At 38.1% G+C, this 21,125-nt stretch overlaps 1 protein-coding gene and 1 pseudogene across 2 annotated transcripts in view; both read left to right on the forward strand.

Moving 5' to 3' along the window:
• Positions 1-21,125, forward strand: part of GRM5 (glutamate metabotropic receptor 5) — a 626,642-nt gene that overhangs the window by 70,871 nt on the left and 534,646 nt on the right. The gene's annotated exons all lie outside the window — the stretch shown is intronic.
• Positions 1,715-4,193, forward strand: LOC114032679 (annotated as a pseudogene).

The following is a 21,125-nucleotide window of genomic DNA, read 5'->3' on the forward strand; positions in this document are numbered from 1 at the left end:
AGAAAATTGGCAAGAATAAAAAAAAAGAAAAAGATGGATATACTCAGTGTTGGAAGGGTTAGGGGAAGAGAGACATACTGATACAATTGGAGTGCATGGTGCAATAAACCTGGAAAACAAATCGGAATTTGTTTTACGTTACTAATACCTGCTTTTCTAGTTTATCTGAAACCATGGACATTTATTTGGCAACATACAATGTCTGCAGATCTAGAATTCTTCATTGTAGGTGACCTCAACTATGCTTGTCAGGGATAATGTCATTTAAGCTGTGGTGGTAGACTTCAAGCCTTGTGCTGGGACCCTGATGCCTGTCCTTTAAAGGATACTAAAATCCTGGACAAGATGATGGAATTAGAAGCCTCAGCTTTTCTATGCATCCCTTCCATATTATTCTAGACTGACTCTGCCTTGAAATGAAGCTAGTTGGTTAGGGGAGCTATGTTCCACAAGTCCTTACTGAAATTGCTGAGAAGTATTCATGTAGTTGCAGATGGCAGGTTGACATTCATAATACCCAGGAGAGATGTGATTAATTCTGCAATGAGGAGTGAAGTTTTGCAAAGAAATCTCCCTATAAATCTGCTTTTGTTATTACTACCTTTATTTCTTAGGAAAGATTTCAACACTGTCCCCTGAATACACAGTTTCTAGGGACTGGAAGAGATCATCAATTAAGCATCTACTATTGTTTCTTTATTAGGAAAGAGATTGGTCCTGTTATTTCACCAATATAAAGACTTCACAAATACATGGAAGGTGGAAACTGCTTTTACAAATGAAAGTTGGCACCTTTTCTGCAACTTTAGATTCTAAGAAGATTAGTAAAGGTTATTGTTGTTCAGTCATTTTTCAGTCATGTCTGCCTCTTCATGCCCCCGTCTGGGGTTTTCTTGGCAAAGATACTGGAGTGGTTTGCCGTTTCCCTCTCCAGCACATTTTACTGTGAGAAAACCAAGGCAAACAAGCTTAAATGACTTGCTCAGGGTCACACAGCTAGTAAATGTCTGAGAGTAGATTTGAACTCAGAAAGATGAGTCTTTCTTACTTCAGGCACAGCACTCTATCCACTATACCAATTATGAGAGGTTAGATAATTTGCCAAGGTTACACAGCCAGTATGTGTCAAGGCAGGACATGAACTCACATCTTCCTGTCTTCAGGGCCAACTCTTAATTCAGTGTTCCATACTACTTTGTAAACTTAATAACTATAACTTATATTTATATAACTTTTGAATTATAAACCATTTACTTAAAATAAATTTATCAAGGTAAAGAGGTAAGGACACCTTTACACCATAGAAGAAATTAAAGACACATAATAGCTAGCATTTATATAGGACTTTAAGGTTTGCAAAATGTTTTAAAAATATCATCTCATTTTATTTTCACACTAGCCCAATAGGTAGTTTCTATTATTACCCCCATTTTTCAGATAAGGAAAATGAAGTAGAAAAAAGGTTAAGTGACTTACCTAAGGGAAGATTTCAACTCAATATTTTTTGACTTCAAGTATACATCCAATTTTTTTTTCTGCTAATGACTGAAATATATACACTTTTTAAAAGTGATAATTTTAATGTTCAAAACTTCATTCTGGATTGAGTTTTTTTAAACTTATATGAAGAGGTTAAATTGATGTCTCAGGCCTCCTGCAACCAGAATTGACACACGTTTCCCATGACAAATGCTGGTTGTCCTCAGTCTCCAGTATGGTGATAGCAGTGGCAGTGACAGTGATGGTGACTGTAGGTGTGGTGTATGTCTTAACTCAAATAGGTAATGAAAAGGATTCCTGGAAAATGAGAACTTTAGATGAAATTCTTCAGGAAAAGAAGCTAAGGAAGGAACAAGAAGGGAAGGCAGAGGTAAAACACATTAAAAACTCTGATGATTGGGATTCCAATTGAAATCCCCTTGCAGAGGGGAAGCTGAGAGATCGCAGCGTGGAGATAAAATCAGGAATTCACCCTACAGGGCAGAAGATTCTATGGAAGATAGAGGTGAAGAAGATGACTTCTTGGTCATCACACCAACCCAGCAAATGTCTCGCAAGGAAAAAGCTTGCCACAGGAAAGATAAGAAAATAAAAGGGAAACATCAGTATCATAGTTGTTCAGGGGAGAAAGGGAAGCATGCCATGGTGAAAGAGGAGAAGGAAAATAAACATCAGAAAATGTATTGGGGGGTAGCTAGGTGGCACAGTAGATAGAGCACCGGCCCTGAAGTCAGGAGGCCTGAGTTCAAATCTGGCCTCAGACCAAACACTTGACACTTACTAGCAGTGTGACCCTGGGCAAGTCACTTAAGTGCAATTGCCTAAAAACAAACAAAAAAGAAAATGTATTGGGAGGAGCAGGATAAAGCTAGCAAGGAATGGGAAAAGAAGAAAGGGAGGAAAATGGTTCGACAACATTCCAGGACTGAGAGATCATCTTGAACAGCTGGAACAAAAGAGAGAAAGATAGCAGAAGATATGGGAGCAGCAGAAAGAGCCAAAGGAACAGAAGGAGCCGGAGAGATGGATAGAGGAAAGGTGCAAAGAGCTTGAGGCCAGAAGAGAAGTTTCGTACAGAACAGTGCAAAAAGACTATGGAGACAAATTAAAAATAAATCACAGGAGCCTAAGCTCTTTACACCAACAGCAAAAGAGATTTGATCAAGGGGATGGAAGGAAACCAGTCAAAGAAGGCAAATTGGAAGAGAGGCATCACCTTTCACTTTAGGAGATATCAGCAACAGTGAAAAGAAGATCAGCTCAACTGAGTCCTCACCAGCAGAGTCAGGATCTGTCTCCAAGGAGGAAAAAGAGAGCAACAGTGAGGAATTAGAAGCAGAGTAGGAGTCAGGTAGCATTTCTCAGGAAGCATATGAGCAATCTGCTGAAGAAATGAGTAAAGAAGAGCAAGAAAATAGAAACCGTATCTTGGTTGTTGCAGAATCAAGATTTGACTGAGATTGGGGAGGGAGTGGAGAAGGTAAAGAAGTGGGAGGGTAGACACCAGCAATCCAGCACCACAGGAAAGGATTTTACTTTTCCAACTCTCCAGTCTTATCCCCCATGGAGTTGAAGCAGAAACTCCCCAAACACCTCTTTATTCTCCAAGGTTGTCAGAGTATAGAAGAATTCCAGTATCTAAACTGGATCAAATAAAGTGCATATGGTGTGTTATACAGAGCAAATGACAAAAAGACTAACAACATTGTGGCTTTGAAATGGTTGAAGATGGAAAAAAAGAGAAAGAAGGTTTCCTAATTATCACCCTCAGGGAAATCAACATCATCCTGAAAACTCAGCATCTAAACATCACCACTGACCAGGAGATTGTGGTGGGCAGCAACATGGACAAGATCTACATCATGATGAACTTCATGTAGCATGACCTCAACAGCCTGATGGAGACCATGAAACAGCCCTTCTTGCCAGAAGAAATGAAGATGCTGATGATTCAGCTCCTGCAGGGGGTAAAGCAACTTTATGACAACTGGATCCTTCACCCAGACCTAAAGACTTCCAACCTGCTCCTTAGTTGCACAGGCATTTTAAAAGTTGCTGACATTGGGCTGGCCAGAGGACATGGTTCACCATTAAAAGCTTACATACTGGTGGTGGTGACCTTGTGGTACAGGGCCCCAGAGCTGTTATTAGGAGCAAAGGAATATTCCACTGCAATAGATATGTGATCAGTATACTGTATATTTGGAGACCTGTTAACTCGGAACCCCCTGTTTCCAGGTAAATCAGAGATTGACCAGATCAATACAGTTTTTAAGGACCTGGGAACTCCAATTGAGAATATCAGGCCTGGTTACAATGACCTTCCAGCAGTGAAGAAAATGACTTTTACAAAATATCTCTATAATAACTTGTGAAAAAGATTTGATGCCTTCCTTTCCAACTGGGGCTTTGACTTGTTGAGCAAGTTCTTGACTTACTACCCCCAGGAGAGAATCAGTGCAGTAGGCAGCCAGAAGCATGATTACATCCAGGAAAGCCCCTTCCCATCGAGCCTTCCATGTTTCCCACGTGAGCCACAGAAGGTTAAGCATGGCACCAACCCCCTCCCTCCAGAAGGAGGACTTGGTTACAGCCAGCTTGGAGATGATGACTTCAAAGTCACTGACTTCTATCCCACCACCACCAATCAATGAGTGTCTGCAATAGGCCTGGACTTCAGCCTCAAGTTTTAAACTCCATACCAGGCCACAGAACAAAGCAAACCCTGACTGAGCTGCAGCTCCACCAAAGCTGTAAGCAAGTATGGATGCAGGGGTGTGGAGAGGCTGGAGGGCATGCTCTCCCCTGCTTGCCCACCCACCATGTAAATACATGCAGCTGAGGAGAACCCAGAGCATGGAGATGTCCAGAACAACTGGAAGCTTCATGTGGAACTTGTGTGTTTTGTTCTATTTGATTTTTTTCCTTACATTTTGTCTTATTTGGACTTAGAAATTTTGTAGAATCTAAAATCCAGCTTTCCTTATCAAGCTGACCCCCATCTGCCCCCTGGGGACCTCCAGGCATGGCTCTGTCTGTTAGTGGGGCATATTTGGCCATTTGGAGAGCTGATGACAACTAACGGGAGCCATTGGTGTGGACACTGGACATGGAGGTCTTTGCTCTTCACTGTGTCACCCACAAATAGCTCATTCCCCCTCAGCAGTAACCCAGCCACACTGCAGTAAAAGTCAGGAGTCCTTGAGCCACCCCGTACCCATTTTGATGATGCCTTTGATTTGACACCAAAGCTGGTGGTTTTTTAATTGTATAAAAAAATCATGGTAGAGTCTTGAGTTGTATTCCACATCATGGTAGAGGCTTGGATTGTATCTGTATACTGTTTCACCTGGCTGCTTTAAGAATTAAAGTGATTTGGGGGCAGCTAGGTGGCGCAGTGGATAGAGCACCAGCCCTGAAGTCAGGAGGAACTGAGTTCAAATACGGCCTCAGACCAAACACTTGACACTTACTAGCTGTGTGACCCTGCGCAAGTCACTTAACCCCAATTGCCAAAAGAAAAAAGAAAGAATTAAAGATTTGCCTGGGATCACTTTGATTCTAAATCTAGCATTTTCTCAATTGGATCATGCTGTCAGTATTTAAGAAAAGTACTACTATTGCTCTTCCTTCCCTAATTTTAGTGAAGAAAATTGAAATTCAATATTTGTTGAAGTATCTACTATGTTTAGAGTATTATACTGGGGAAATAATAAACCACTTAGTTAATAAAGAGCCCCTGCCCTTATAGGGTTTATAGTCAAGTGAAGGCAAAACAAAAATACAGATAGCTATAATAAATTTACAATCTAGGCACATATGCTATTAACATACCGATATCCTGATTGAAGATAAATTGAATTTGGAATCTGCAGGGCTTTGTTTTCATAATTAAAAAGTCATATAGTGATTTGTCTTCTGAAATGAAGACTTGAACAATGTTGGAACTAAAATGGCCCTTATAAATCATCCCATACCAAACCCTAGAATCCAAGAATCAGAAAACCTCAGAATTGGAGGGGAACTCTGAGGTCAACTTGTACAACATCCCTGAAAAAGGGCCATAGCCTCTGTTTTATAGTTTCTAGTGATGAGAAACTCTCCCTCTGCAATCCCCACTTCTCCCACTGCCTCCTGCTCATTCCATTTTTGGACAGCTGTAATTTTAGGGGAAGTTTTTTTTTTCCTTCTGTTGAACTGAAATATATAAAACTTCTATTCAATGGAATTGGTCTTGTCCTTCAGACTAAAGATAGCAAGGCCATCCCTGTTCTACATAGTAAACCTTTAGATATAGGATGTCCCAAAATCTGAAAAGCTGTTGGGTCTTTAAACTGAACTAAAACTATTGGAACACTCTGTATTTTAATACTGTTGTATCTCCCTAAGTCTTTTCTTCTGTAACCCAAAAATTCCCCAGTTCCTTCGACTGTCTCTTGTAGAATATCAGCAGAGGTAATGAGGTGGTATAGTGGTTAGGGCCCCATACCTGATGTCAAGAAGATTTAAGTTCATATCTGGCCTCAGGCACTTACTGGCGGTTTGATCCTGGGCAAGTCACTTATGCTCTGTCTGTCTCAGGTTCCTCATGTGAAAATTAGAGATAATAAGAGCACTTACCTTGTAGGGTTGAATAAAATGAGTTAATGTTTGCAAAGTTCTTTGCAAGCCTGAAAGCACTGTATCCATGCTAGTTATGATTAAGACATGATTTTTAATCTACTTACTATCTTGGTCATCTTCTTCTCTGTGGTCTCTAGATTGAGGAGGGGTTCTTTCTAAAACATATTCAGAACCCCAAATAATTCTCCACATGTGATCTGGCCAGGAAAAATCCAACAAGATTATCAGCCCAATTCTTGGGGCAGAGTGCTTCTATTTAATTCGGCCTAAGATTGTTTTACCTCTTGTGGTTGCCATACCATGCTGGACACTTACTGTGTTTGCAGTCTACTGGAACATTTTTCACATGAATTGTTATCTAGATTTCCCCCTCCCCACGTATATGCTTAAAGAATTGAACCCTACAGTAGACCAAGTTCTCCTGTACAAATGAGTATTCCACTTGTCAACCCTCACCTTATTATAGATAGGATCATAGGCACAAGGGCATCATGGGACAACAGAGTAGGCTGGGATACTACATAAGTATATAGACTACTCCTATCAGTGCATGGGCCATTGCATTAAGATCTTTCACAAATAAATTGAAAAGAATTCCACTTTTCCAAGTGTGTTAGAGGATCTGCCACAGGATCTGAGAGTGCTCTGTTATCTAGGCAATCAACAGTAACTCTGGGAAGAGCTTTGTAAATGTTTTCCCTTAGAATCTATATTAATCAGTGAAACTTGACCTGCTTTTAAAGATCTCAGTGATTATATATTATGACAGTGACCCATGACATTTTGAAGTAGCCCAGAAACAAGGCCTTAGACTTGTTTCACTTAAAATGAGATAATGCTATACATCAAAGGGAAATTCCAGGACTTCCTGAAACAAAGAATCAATGTTCTATCTTGTACCTTCAGTAGAGTCCAGAGCTGGAAGATGGGGTGGAGAGAAGGCAGGCAAAATGAATTGTTTACAAATCCTCCTGGGGTTGATGCCATTGCCAACAGCATCTTTGAACCTTATACATGAGGTATATGAAGAGTGAATACTACACAAAGAGAGATAATTCCAACCCAAAGCCTAATAACAGGGAAATATTCGGTGTGAATTCTTGGCACATCCTAAGGACAAACTTCTGGTGGTGGTAATGCTGCCAGTTAGTCAGTATCTATTAAGTACTTAATATGGGCCAGACATTAGGCTAAGTTTTGAGGATACAAAAATAGTCATACTTAGGTGCTTAATAAATGTTCATTGATTAATTACCTTCAAGGAGTACAGATTTGAATGGGGGGAATGATATTAAAATATCTGTCTCTGTTATCTCTATATCTAAATCTATATCTGCATCTATATTTACAAAATACAATGAAAATAATCTTAAACCTATGTTAGCAAATTTTGGGAACAAGTGATGATGGCAGTGTTGTGTGTGCATGTGTGTGTGTGTGTGTGTGTGTGAGAGAGAGACAGACAGAGAGAGAGAGAGAGAATGGGTGTGTGACTTTATAGACAGATGATACTTAGAACTACGATCTCATCAATGTGAGTATGATATGTGGATGTGAATATTAATCTATCCATGCCTGACTTAATGTGAAATTTTGTACAGGTGTGTCTCTAAATCCTCAAAACAGGAATTAGTCAATGCTTCAGATACCTTCTTATTGGTTTTGTTTAGCCTTGTTTTGTTTTTGTTGTTGCTACTGAGACCTCAAATATAACACTTAGGCTGTCCATTCATTATCCCTTACACTCACTGCTTGAGTGTCCACTCTCCATTTCCAATCACATGTCACTGATGATGTCTTTTATGTCACTTCTCATGCACACGTCTTTTCTGAAAAAAAAAATGTGGCAGCCTGCTTAGATCCAGTCTGAATCTTTTGGTAGCTCTTTATGTCACCTGCAATTTTGATTTTTTTCAGATCATGATGTTACATGACTGACAGCCATAGAGAATTCAAGAGGAGTATTGCTATTAAAAAGACTGGCACTTGACATCATGAGCAGCTTGTCATTAAAAGTGTTTCATTATTTTTCAAATATCTATTCCATTTTTCATTTCAATTCTGGGCCCAGCTCACTGTGCATCTGCGGCACTTCTTTGAGATAAATACGTGTGTGTGTGTATACACATACACATATATACATATACATACACATATATATATATATTATGTATGTGTGTGTGTGAGTGTGTGTGTGTGTGTGTTTGTGTGTGTGTGTAATCGTGCAGGCTGAGACTGGATTAAGTGGCCTTTCTAACTTTAGAAGTTCCATGATTTTGTGATACAGCTTTATAGCTACAGATGTTAGTAGAAATGTGTCAGGATATCCACAATACTCTCTCTCCCTCCCTCATCCTCCCCACTCTCTGTGTCTATAGTTATATTGATATGTATGTGTATATATGTGGATGGATGGATGGGTATATATATATATATATGTGTGTGTGTGTATATCTATATATGTATATATATATGTACATGTATATATATATATATATATCAGTCTGTGTAATAAGATCATAATCAGAACTATCAAAAATAAAATAGGCAGTCCTGGGAAATTCTTTCAAACATAATGTAATGTGGGCAGGGAGGGAGAGAATTTAGAACTCAATTTTTAAAAAAATGTTGAAAATTATTATTATGTGTAATTGGGGGGAAAATAAAATGCTAAATTAAAATCAAACACAATGTTATGTGGACTATTTTTAAAAAATATATATTCTAGAAAAAATTTTAGAGGTCATCAAGTTGAAATTACTTTCCAAAACAGGAATTCCCCATATGTCTTTCCATCTTCCTTGTCAGGCAATAGCCCACTCTTTGCTTGAACATAGTAATGAGGAACTCACTACCTCATCAGGGTGTGTCTTTGTGTTCTTTTTTTCCCTGACAGGTAGAATGTTGGAAAGTTCCTCATATAAGCTGAAATCTATTTTCTTCTAATTTATGTGAATTTTCCCTGTAGAGGTACACAAAATAAGTCTAATCTTTTCCACATGACAACCCTTCAAAATATTTGAAAATGTGTCTGAATATGAAACATTATATTTTTGCAAGTTAATTCCATTACTGACCATAAATAGAGGATATAACTGAATTCTTCACAAACAACTTATTCTGATAAGATTATTTTTCTGGCTTTTGGAGGACTATAGTCACATCATTTCCTAGAGATTACAAGGCATCTTCCATTGTAGCTGTCCAGAGTAAGTAACTCAACCATTTCTTTGAGTAAACAGACCTTGATTCAGACAGTATCACCAGAGGCTCAGATTATAATTGCCATTTTTGCAAATTAGTCTGTTAAATTAAAATTAGTACTTGTAGAAATCTTCTACTATTGCCAAGAATAGTGTACCATTAGGCCTAGAAGAAAATTGGAGCACATTAGAATGCTTCTGTCCTCAATATTGAATCACACATGTGGCTATTCACTTTAAGAATAAAGTTATTTAAGAAAAAAAAATTGCTAAGTTCAGTGGAAAAGCTAGCTGAGCTAAGTATTTTCACTGTATTTTTAGAATAATGCTACTCGTGACAAATACTTGCTAGAAATATTTTGAGAATTTGAGGATTTTTGCTTTGAGGATTATGATGTGCGCTCTTACTCTAAATATTTGGATTTTCTCTTTCAGTGAAATTTAAAGTATGCTCCTTTAACTTTAAAACAAACAAAGCATCCTTCTTTTGATCCTACTATTTCTTTGACCTTCTGGCCTATCCTCATACTTTCACCCACTAAACTTTCTCAAGAGTTATTTAAATTCGCTGTATGAACTTTCTCACCTTCTATTCATTTCTCAACTACTATCTGAGTTCCATCACTACGACTATGCAAACTCTTCTATCCAAGACCACCAATGACCTCCTATTCATCAAATCCAACGGTCTTTTGTTAAACCTTATTTTCTCTGACTCCTTTTACAGCATTTTATAATACCAACTAACCAGACCCTTCTTCTTGAATCTCTTCTTTCTTGAATTTGTGATTATTTTTTATGTTGAGGGGGAGGGATTGATAAAAAAAATCTGATAAATTTGAAGTAGTTATAAGGAGGTGACTTTGGGAATTCTGATTACATCTCCCTTTGGAAAGTGTTACATTCCCACATTTCTGGGCTCCAGTATTTGTCCCATGGGCACCTCATTGAGGACGAATAATTAATCTCATGAACAAGAAACAAAATGGTTGTTTCTCTTTTATGGATTAAAGCCACAATTTTCTTTTTGGCTATGCCTATAAAAGATGTAGCTAGTATTTGATGTGTCCCCCTACACTCACTTTCCCCACTCTGCTCTAACCTTTCTTATAATCTCTGTCTCTTTCAATTCTTCTTCCTTTTCTTTCTTTTTAAAAATATTTTTTATTGATTATTTTTGTCTTTTGTTGTTGTTTAGTCATTTTCAGCTGTATCCAACTCTTTGTGACCCCCTTTGGGGATTTTCTTAGCAAAGATCCTAGAGTAGGTTGTCATTTCCTCCTCCAGTTCATTTTACAGATGAGGACACTGAAGTAAATAGGGTTCAGTGCTTTATCCAGGGTCAAGAAGACCTTGACTCCAGCTCAGCACTTTATCTACTTCATCACCTAGCTGCACTACTTTTATCTTTACCTCATAATTATTTCTTGAACGGTAGGTGAAGTCTTCCCTTCTCCAGATTGAATCCTCCCTTGTAATAAAAAAAAATAAGGAGAAAATTAACCACCAATGATTATCACTATCTGTCAATGTATACAGCATTATGACCTCATAGCCTTCCATCTCCCTACTGAAAAGAGGTAAGTTTCATTCTCTATGGCAGTATTTCTTAAATTGTGGGTCGCATCCCCATATGGGGTCACAAAAAATTTGACAAGTATAAAAGGTTTCTGAATGGGCAATTACCAAAAATTAAGTAAAAATCAAATGTATAATTAATCTGTGGTATTTCTGGCAGACTTGCCTTTGTTGCAGAGCACAACTTCATTGCAACCTTGGTTCTGAACACAAAGCATGCACATTTTGCACAGTGCGTGTCCTCAGGTCACGTGACACCAAGGAACACTTACAAAACATGAAAAGGTTCAAGAGTAGAAAGAGTTTAAGAAGCCCTGATCCATAGGATCATCATTGGATTTCTGCTTAGTAAGAATTCTGCTTTCTTTTGTGCTCTTTTCATATAATACACTGTTCTTTTGGTCCTACTTATTCAATTTTGCATCAGTTCATACAACTCTTTCAATGTTTGTCTGAATTTTTAGTATTTATCACACAGTAGATAATATCACATTATTAGTTAAAAAAAATGTTAGAGATCAAGTTGAAATTTCTTTGCAAAGTAGGTCTTCCCCTATATCTTCCCTTCCAGTGATTCACTCACTCTATAATTCAATAAAATACCAAGGAACACACTGATATAGATTGGTTAGCCATTTCTCAATTAATGAATACTCATTTTATTTTCAGGTCTTTGATGCCAGAGAGTTTTGCTCTTCATATTTTTGTATATATTGAACAAAACTTTGTTTCTGTATTTGACTTCCTTGGGGAATATACTCAATAATGGCATTGCTGGGTCAGAGGTTTTAGACTCTTCATAGGGGCCAGAAAGGGAAAGAACATTAAATTTTGTAGTTACTATATTTGAATAAGAGAAATTTACTTCAAATCAGAAAAGAACAAGGATCTGCTCCTGAGTAGTCTTTGGGCTGTCCAGAGCTTGGTAGGTATAGTGGAAAAAGAAAATAACCCAGGGAGGGTGGGCAGAGCCAAGATGGCAGAGGGAAAGCAATGACTTACTAGACCTCTCCCCCAAATCCCTCCAAATGCCTACCAAAAAAAGCTCTAAACAAATTCTAAAGCAGCAGAACCCACAAAAAAAACAGAGTAAAACAAATTTCCAGCCCAAGACAACGTGGATGGCTGATCGTAAAAGTATATCGCGCTGGGCTGGGAGAGGAGCGCAGTTCGGCGTGGGTGTGCAGGCCCCAGCAACCTTGAAGCAGGCCTCAGAGGACTGAATCGTGGGCAGCAGTGGTGGTTCCCAGACTTCTCAACCCACGAACGCCAAAGACAACTTAGAAGCTCAGTGGGAAAAGTCTGTTACTGAGGTGAGAGAAGAAGTTAGATCTCAGCCACCCCGAGGGCAGCGGCTGGCTTCTGAGCTTCTGGCCCACAGACTGAGGGGGAATCGAGTGCCTGATCAGAAAGGGATTGCAAGGATATCTTTGCCAGGGCTGAGGCAGGAATCTCTTGCTTTACCGGTGCTTGGATCTGGGTCAAAGTTCTGGGTAGTGGTCCTGGGGCGAGGAAGAGTGCTGGCATGGTGGAGCTTGTTGTGGCAGTAGAAAGGAAACACCTCACCCCTTATCATAGCACTTTGGAAGAACTGACACTTTTCAGGAACCTAGAAGTATCTCTGAAAACAGCTGCACAAAACCCCTGAAGCTTGGGACAGTACATTCTCCACATTGGAAACAGACTCTTACCTTAACAAAGAGTTTAAAACTCAAGCAATTTGTTGGGATCATGAGCAAGCAGCGCAAAAAGAGTAAGACTATATTATCTTACTTTGGTGACAAAGAAGATCAAAACATACAACCAGAAGAAGACAACAAGGCCAAAGCTTCTACATCCAAAGCCTCCAAGAAAAATATGAATCAGTCCCAGGCCTTGGAAGAGCTCAAAAGGGAATTTGAGAAGCAAGTAAGAGAAGTAGAGGAAAAACTGGGAAGAGAAATGAGAGTAATGCAAGAAAATCATGAAAAACAAGTTAACAGCTTGCTAAAGGAGACCCAAAAAATACTGAAGAAAATAACACCTTAAAAAATAGCCTAACCCAAATGGCAAAAGAGGTCCAAAAAGCCAATGAAGAAAAGAATGCCCTAAAGAGCAAAATTGGCCAAATGGAAAGGGAAGTCCAAAAGATTACTGAAGAAAATACTTCCTTAAAAATTAGAATAGAGCAATTGGAAGCCAGTGACTTTATGAGAAATCAAGACACTGTAAAACAAATCCAAAAGAACGAAAAATTAGAAAACAATGTGAGATATCTCATTGGAAAAACAACTAACCTGGAAAATAGATCAAGGAGAAAGAATTTAAAAATTATTGGACTATCTGAAAGCCATGATCAAAAAAAGAGCCTAGACATCATCTTTCAAGAAATTATCAAGGAAAACTGCCCTGATATTTTAGAACCATAGGGCAAAGTAGAAATTGAAAGAATCCACCAATCTCCTCCTGAAAGAGATCCCCAAAAGAAAACTCCTAGGAATATTGTAGCCAAATTCCAGAGTTCCCAGGTCAAGGAGAAAATATTACAAGTAGCCAGGAAGAAACAATTAAAGTATTGTGGAAACATGATCAGGATAACACAAGATTTAGCTGCCTCTACATTAAGGGACTGCAGGGCATGGAATATAATATTCTGGAGGGCAAAGGAGATAGGATTACAACCAAGAATCACGTACCCAGCAAAACTGAGCATAATTCTTCAGGGGAAAAAATGGTCATTCAGTGAAATAGAGGACTTTCAAGCATTCTTGATGAAAAGACCAGAGCTGAATAGAAAATTTGACTTCCCAGTACAAGACTCAAGTGGAACATGAAGAGGTAAACAGGAAAGAGAAAATCATAAGAGACTTATTAAGGTTGAACTGTTTGCATTCCTGCATGGAAAGTTGATATTTGTAACTCATGAGACCTTTGTCAGTATTAGGGTAGTTGGAGGGGGAAAATTATATGTATGTATATATATATATATAGATAGATATAGATATAGATATATAGATATAGATATAGATATATAGATATAGATATAGATATATAGATATAGATATAGATATATAGATATAGATATGTAGATATAGATAGATAGATAGATAGATAGAGGGCACAGGGTGAGTTGAAGATGAAGGGGTCATATCTGGAGAATAAAATTAAGGGGTGAGAGAGGATTATACCAGGAGAAGGAGAAAGGGAAAGGTAGAACGGGGTAAATTATCTCACAAAAAAAAAACAGAAAAGAAAAGGCTCTTACAGTGGAGGGGAACCGGTGGAAGATGAGAGGAAATGAGTGAATCTTATTCTCATAGGATTTGACTTAAGGATAACATACACACTCAATTGGGTATGGAAATCTATCTTACCCTTACAGGAAAATAAGAGGGGAAGGGGACAATAGAGTAGGGGGATGATAGAGAGGAGGGCAGATTGGGAAAGGGGGTAATCAGAAGCAAATACTTCTGAGGAGGGACAGGGTCAAAAGAAAGGATAGAATAAATGGGGGGGGCGGGATAGGATTAAGGGAAATAGAGTTAGTTTTTCACAGCATGTCTACTATGGAAGTGTTTTGCATAACTGCACAAGTATAGCCTATATTGAGTTGCTTGCCTTTTCAATGAAGGTGGGGAGGGAGGAAGGGAGAAAATTTGGAACCCAAAGTTTGAAAAAACACATGTTTAAAAAAATGTTTTCACATGCAACTGGGAAATAATAAATACAGGAAATGTGGTACAGAAATCTATCCTGCCCTACAGGAAAATAGAAGGGGGAGAGGGGGGAGAGATAGCAGGGAAAGCAGACTAGGGGAAGGGGTATTCAGAATGCATGCCATCTTGGGGTGGGGCAAGTGGCAAGATGGGGTGAACATTTGGAACTCAAAATCTTGTGGAAGTAAATGTTGAAAACTAAAAATAAAAAAATAAATTAAAAAAAAAAAACACTGGAGGCTTGGGTGGAAGTGAATAGTTGTAAGGGAGCAGGCATTCGGGGATGGGGACCAAGGTTTGTACACTGGTAGTCAGTGTTTCAATATCTCTTGAAAAGAGAGAGCAAAAGGGGGTAAGAGTATGCTAAAAATTGAAGAATTGAGTCCAAGAAAAGTAATAGTAATTAAAGGGAGCTCTATTGGGGTTGGACAAGTTAAAGACCCTGTCTTGAGATTCGACTTCTGTCTCAGGTAATGACATTGTATTCTGGGAGGCCAGATTCATCACAGGCAGAAGTAAGACCATGGTAATACAGGAGCCCAGTCAGGAGGCAAGAAGTAGCATTCTAAAATGGGCACATCTGGAGAAGGCCCTGGGGACTGATGGAAGTTGGTCTCCAGTCCCTGGGGGCTAAGATGGAAAATGGGAGGAAGGTGGTAGGGCTTTGTACCTATACAGGCCAACTGGGCCTAATGAGAGTAGTTTCCTGATGGAAGTATAATTTTCCCTAACAGGAAGGTCCTGTTACCTATTTTAGAATGAAAACACAGTTCATATCTCCTTCCACAAAAAAAAGTTAATTTCAACAGTACTGAGTTGTATTTTTCTTCGGAAGAGTATACCATTAAATGTGGTGTAGTATTTTGTAATACTTGAATATAGATATTTTAATGAATTGTATTGTGGTTAAAAAATAAAGAATCAAAAGTAAAAAAAAAAGAAAAAGAAAATAACCTCAGTAAGAGGAAATCACTAATGTATTATATAAATATATACATGTATATATACATATATACATAGATATATTTATATTAATCTATCTATATCTATATGTATCTGTGTGTGTCTATGTGTGTTTGTGTATATATATAAATCACTAGACCAGGAACACAGGGAAAACAGTGTCTCCTACCACACAGAAGAACTTTTGGAGGTTTTTCCCTTTGGATTGCTTACCATTCATGCTTTCCCTATTACTTCTTTCTTCAGGCTTTATGCTTTGTCCCTCCCTTATGCATTTATCCTATTCTATTCTGCTGTAATAATTTTATTCTTCTTGTGTTGTTATTACATACAATGTATAGAGTGCCATTTTCTTCTCCTTTTCTTCATTCTTTCCCTACTGGATTGCTAGCCCTTTAAAGGCTGAATGTCTGTCTTTCCTCCCCTAGTGTAGTATATCATACTTTGTACATAGTAGACATTTAGCCTATGGTAATTCAATAAAATAATTTCTGCCATCTAGGCTTTCTTTAGTTATTTCAACAGCAACTTCTTACCTGGGGCTTATCTGAAGTTTGAAGGCTTGTAAAATCCTTAAGTTTATTCCACATAAAATACTATCATTTCTCCTTCATCTAATACTTATGCTGTTGAGTTTCAGAACTTGCATGCAGGATGACAGATGAGATGATAAATGGGAAAATGATATATAAAATGTGTAGCACTATATGAAAATAAGGTGTCTATTAGACATTATCACTCAAATTTTATACTTAATCCAAAATGGAATTAGTATGAGTAATACCCTCCACACTCAACCTCCTTCTGCCATCAGTTCAAAAATAATGTTGGCCATTTGGGTTGATTTTTGTTTTTGGCAGAGATATTGTTAGGTCTGTGGTTTAGGCAATTTCTAGATGAAAACTCCCTTTACAAATGCAAATAGGCAACTGTTCTGCAACTTAGAGTGTTAGAACATTACCTGTGTCACTAAGAGGTGAAGCTACTTGCCCAGGGTTACCTGACCAGTTCATATGAGAAGCAGAATTTGAACTCAGATCCTTCTGGCTCTGTGACTTTCCCTCAATCCTCCAAACTATGCTCTGGTGATGAGACTCTCCAAACTTAGCACAGTGCTTGTTACATTGTAGGTAGGTGACATAGAAATGCCTAATCTCTTCCCTTCCCCTTTGGTTGATCCTCAGAAAACTGACATACAATCCAAAATCATGGCTTCCTCAAAGTCCTTCTAACTTGCTAAGACTGGCTAGATCTTACATTCTACTGTCATAGCTTTGGAAAATTCAGGGTCATGTGCTTGTTTATTAAGAGGCATCACAGAAAGACTTTAGTTCAGGGTGACTGACTATTCTTATTCAATAATTTACCCTTGTTAGATGTGGCCCTTCATTCTAACCTGTTTTTATTTTTATTTTTTGCTCTCTGGGAGTTTTATTAAGTATTTGAATCACTAATACCTATATCACGATAAGGAAAACCTTCCTTGTACAAGGGGAAAAAACACCACTAAAATTTGCATGAAATTACTGTCTTAATATACAGAATCATATAGAAATATGTTTTTTAAATAATAATTTCAAGTAACTCTATTTGGAATGTGAACAGAGGACCATTGCCTAGCAATTCAAAGAAATGTTCATATTTAGCAATGTTTGGCAAAAGGGAAGGTTCTTAAATATATGAATTTTTAAAGATTCATTAATTTACTTAATTTTAGTTTTCAACATTCACTTCCACAATGTTTTGAGTTCCAAATTTTCTCCCCATCTCTTCCCTGCCCCAAACCAAAGACAGTGTGCATTCTGAATACCCTTTCCCCTAATCTGCCCTCCATTCTACCCACCCCCTCTCATCCTCTTCCTCTTCTATTTTCCTGTAGGGCAGGATAGATTTCTATACCCCATTGCCTATGTATCTTATTTCCCCATTTCATGTGAAAATATTTTTTTAACATTTGTTTTTTAAACTTTGGGTTCCAAATTTTCTTCCTTCCTCCCTCTCCACCCACCCTCTTTGAGAAGGCAAGCAACTTGATACAGGTTGTACTTGTGTAGTCATACAAAACATTCCATAGTAGTCATGCTGTGGAAAACTAGGTATATTGCCCTTCATCCTATCCTGCCCCCCATTTATTCTATTCTCTCCTTTGACCCTGTCCCTCCTCAGAAGTGTTTGCTTCTGATTACCCTGTCCCCCAATCTGCCCTCCCCTCTATCATCCCCCTGCTCTCTTGTCCCCTTCCCCCACCCCATTTTCCTGTAAGGTAAGATAGCTTTCCATTCTCAATTGAGTGTGTATGTTATTCCCTCCTTAAGCTAAATCTGATGAGAAGAAGATTCACTCATTCCCTCTCACCTCCATTCCACTCACCTCTCACCTCCTCACCATGCTGAACTGTGTATCTCTTCCAGCCCAGCACAATAGACCTTTTTAATCAACCATTCAGGTTTTCTTGGGCTGGGAATTAGTTTCACTCTGTCTTTTTGTGATTTCTGCTGCTCTAGAATTTGTTTAGAGCCATTTTTCACAGTTATTTGGAGGGGTTTGGGGGAGAGCTCAGGGAAGTCACTGCTTTTACTCTGCCATCTTGGCTCTGCCCCTGTTTTTATTTTGTCATCCTATAAATTTGTTGTCACTTCCTGTTTTATGTCATCCCCAAATTTAATAAGCTTGCTATCTATGTCATTTTCAAAGCCACTAGTACATTTTCAGAGTCCTTCAGTGTACCATTAGAGACTTCCTTCTTCAAGTCTGCAATACCATCAAGGTCACCTCCACATACAAAGTTCAGTGTATTACATTAGTATTTGGCAGTGTGGATTTGAGCAGATTAGGACTGAATTATGTTATCTTGGCTGAGATCCAGAGATGCTCAATTTCTGAAGAAAAGTCTGTTTAGCTCTTAGAAGGAATTTCTATTTCAAAGAAGGAATGTTCTATAAGGATCTCGTTCTCAGCAGTGATGTTCAAATTTAGATATTAATAAAGTGTTTTGAGACTCATTGAAATGGTCCAGAAGGATGTTGAATCAGTAAGGCCTTTGAGTTGTTTGAAATGCCTGGAAAAGCTTCTTGAGGTGAGAGGGAGAAAACCATATGAATCATCAAAATATTAATTTTGTAGAACAATCTCTGCTATAACTATACCAAAAACCTATAAAATAGAAAAGTATTGTAACATTGGGAAATAGCAACAAGGTAAAAAAAAAGTCCAACACTGTGAAGCCTATTTTACAGTAATTCAAAAGCATGACTGGAGTTAAGGTCAGGGAAAGCAATAGCTCTAGTACTTAGTCTAGGCAATGATCAAAGAAAAATGTCTCTCTTGAGGATGCTGCTGTCTCTTGATAAAACACCCAAATAGTTCTGGGAAATGTTCCTTCTTTTTTCATTTGGGCAATTTAACACCTTTGGGTTCAACCACATTTATTTGCAAATTTGCACCATGAGACCAAGGGCCCAGCTGCCAGGTAATCCTATTATCTCTGCGCTTGCCTTAGCTAAGAGAAAGATTTTCAGGCCTCTTGGCCCTTATCCACTCTTCTGAGCCTAGGACCACCCACACCCAGTCTTGACTCTGGAACTGGGCATAGGATTATCCTGATTGATTGTTACTCTTCCTTATTCTCAGTCATCCAGACCACTTGGTCTTACTTACTTCCCTAAATTTAAGGTACTTGACTGCTTTTGTAACATTAATGAACCTCTCCGAAACATGACCTTATTGTTTTCATAGATAATTGCGCTGTTGTTGTTCACTCTTTATCACCCCATTTAGAGTTTTCTTGACAAAGAAAACTGTTTTTCTTTCTCTAGCTCTTTCTACAGATGGGGAAACTGAGACAAACAGGGTTAAGTGACTTGCTTAGGGTCACACAGTGTCTGAGACCAAGTTTGAACTCAGGAAGAAAAATTCCATGCCCAGTGTTCTATCCACTGCACCACCTAGTGGCCAAGATAGACAATACATACTTGCATAGATTACAGAGCTAGAAGAAAACTTTCAGATCATCTAATACAGTTCATTAATTTTATAGTTAAGGAAACTAAGATCCAAAGGAATGTTACTTGCCCAAGACCACAAGCAATTTGTAGGCATGGAATTTAAATTTAGGTCCTCCAATTCCAAATCCCTTTCCATCATAATTGCTAAGTCCCTGATTCTAGACTTACCCAGTCAATGACAGTATTGTTGTCACACCACCAATAAAAACCCAAGTCATAAGTGACTCCTCACTTTATCCTCACATAGCACTTTGTTTTGTCTCTTTCGTATGTTTATCACGTTTTATTGTGTAACGTGGTTATCAACATTTCTTTATTGTCTGTCTTCTAGATAAGCTCCAGAAGGTCAAGTCCTGTTGTATATATAATTTATGTATATCCAATTGTTTAGCACAGGGTTTTGCACATAGCTAGGTGTCATAGTGCATATAATGTTAAACCTGGAATGAAGATGATTTACATTGACATCCTGCTTCAGCCACTTGCTAGTTTTGTGACCCTTGGTAAGTCACTTAACTTATAACTCCTACCACTCAGGATTGTTGTGAGAAGTAAGTGAGATATTTATTTGTGCTTCTGCAGTATAAGTGATAGTTATTGTTATTTTTATTATTAATAAAACTTTTAACAGCGATTCTATGACCTAGAAAGATATGAACCTGTCATGACTCATCTAGGTTTACATGCCATCCAACTAGTTCTACACAACTTGAATGGACCAAGCCATTAGAAATGAACTAATTTTAAATTCTGAGCTGTTTTACCTCCTTTAATTAACTCAGAAATATAGGATGTGTGTATATACCTATATACATACACATATATGTATGTATTTATATGTTTATATATAATATAAATATGCAATAACTATAACAATAATAATAATAGCATTAATATAGAACTCAGGTTTGCAAAGATATTATACACACATAAAGATACATATGTATGTATGTGTGTATATGTGAAGATATATGATATACATGTATTTACATATATGTATATGTCTTCACACACATGTGTGTATGTGTGTGTATGTTCTCTTTTGTTCCTCACAACAACTCTGGGAAGTAAGTGCAATTATTATCCCAATTTTGCAGAGGAGGAAACTGAAACTTGGAGATTTTAAGTGACTTGCTGAGGGTCACAAAATGAGCAACTTTTAGGATTTGGTCAAAGGCAGGATTTGAACTCCAAGTTCAGCAAGTGTAGAGAGGTTAAGTGACTTGCTCACAACCATATAATCATTAATCACTTCACTCTTTGCACTATACTGTACTGCCTCATTGTAGAATGGTACCATGGAGTAAATGACACAAGATATCCATCAATTAATCAGCATTTATTAAGGACCTACTGTATACCAGGCACTGTGTTAAGCACTGGAACACCATACACCAGTTTTTCTCCTGTAATACCTTCACCAGAGACTGGTCTTTCATGGTCATAAGAGCATAGCCTTGGAGATAGAGGGGTCCTCAGAAGTCAGCTTTAAAGATGAGGAAACGAATCCAGAGAGATTTGTGTTTTTTCTTCTTTGTGTCTCTAGCTCCTAGTAAATG

This window comes from Vombatus ursinus, unplaced genomic scaffold, assembly GCF_900497805.2.
Source record: "Vombatus ursinus unplaced genomic scaffold, bare-nosed wombat genome assembly UNPS02005659.1, whole genome shotgun sequence".
NCBI classification, from domain to species: Eukaryota; Metazoa; Chordata; class Mammalia; order Diprotodontia; family Vombatidae; genus Vombatus; species Vombatus ursinus.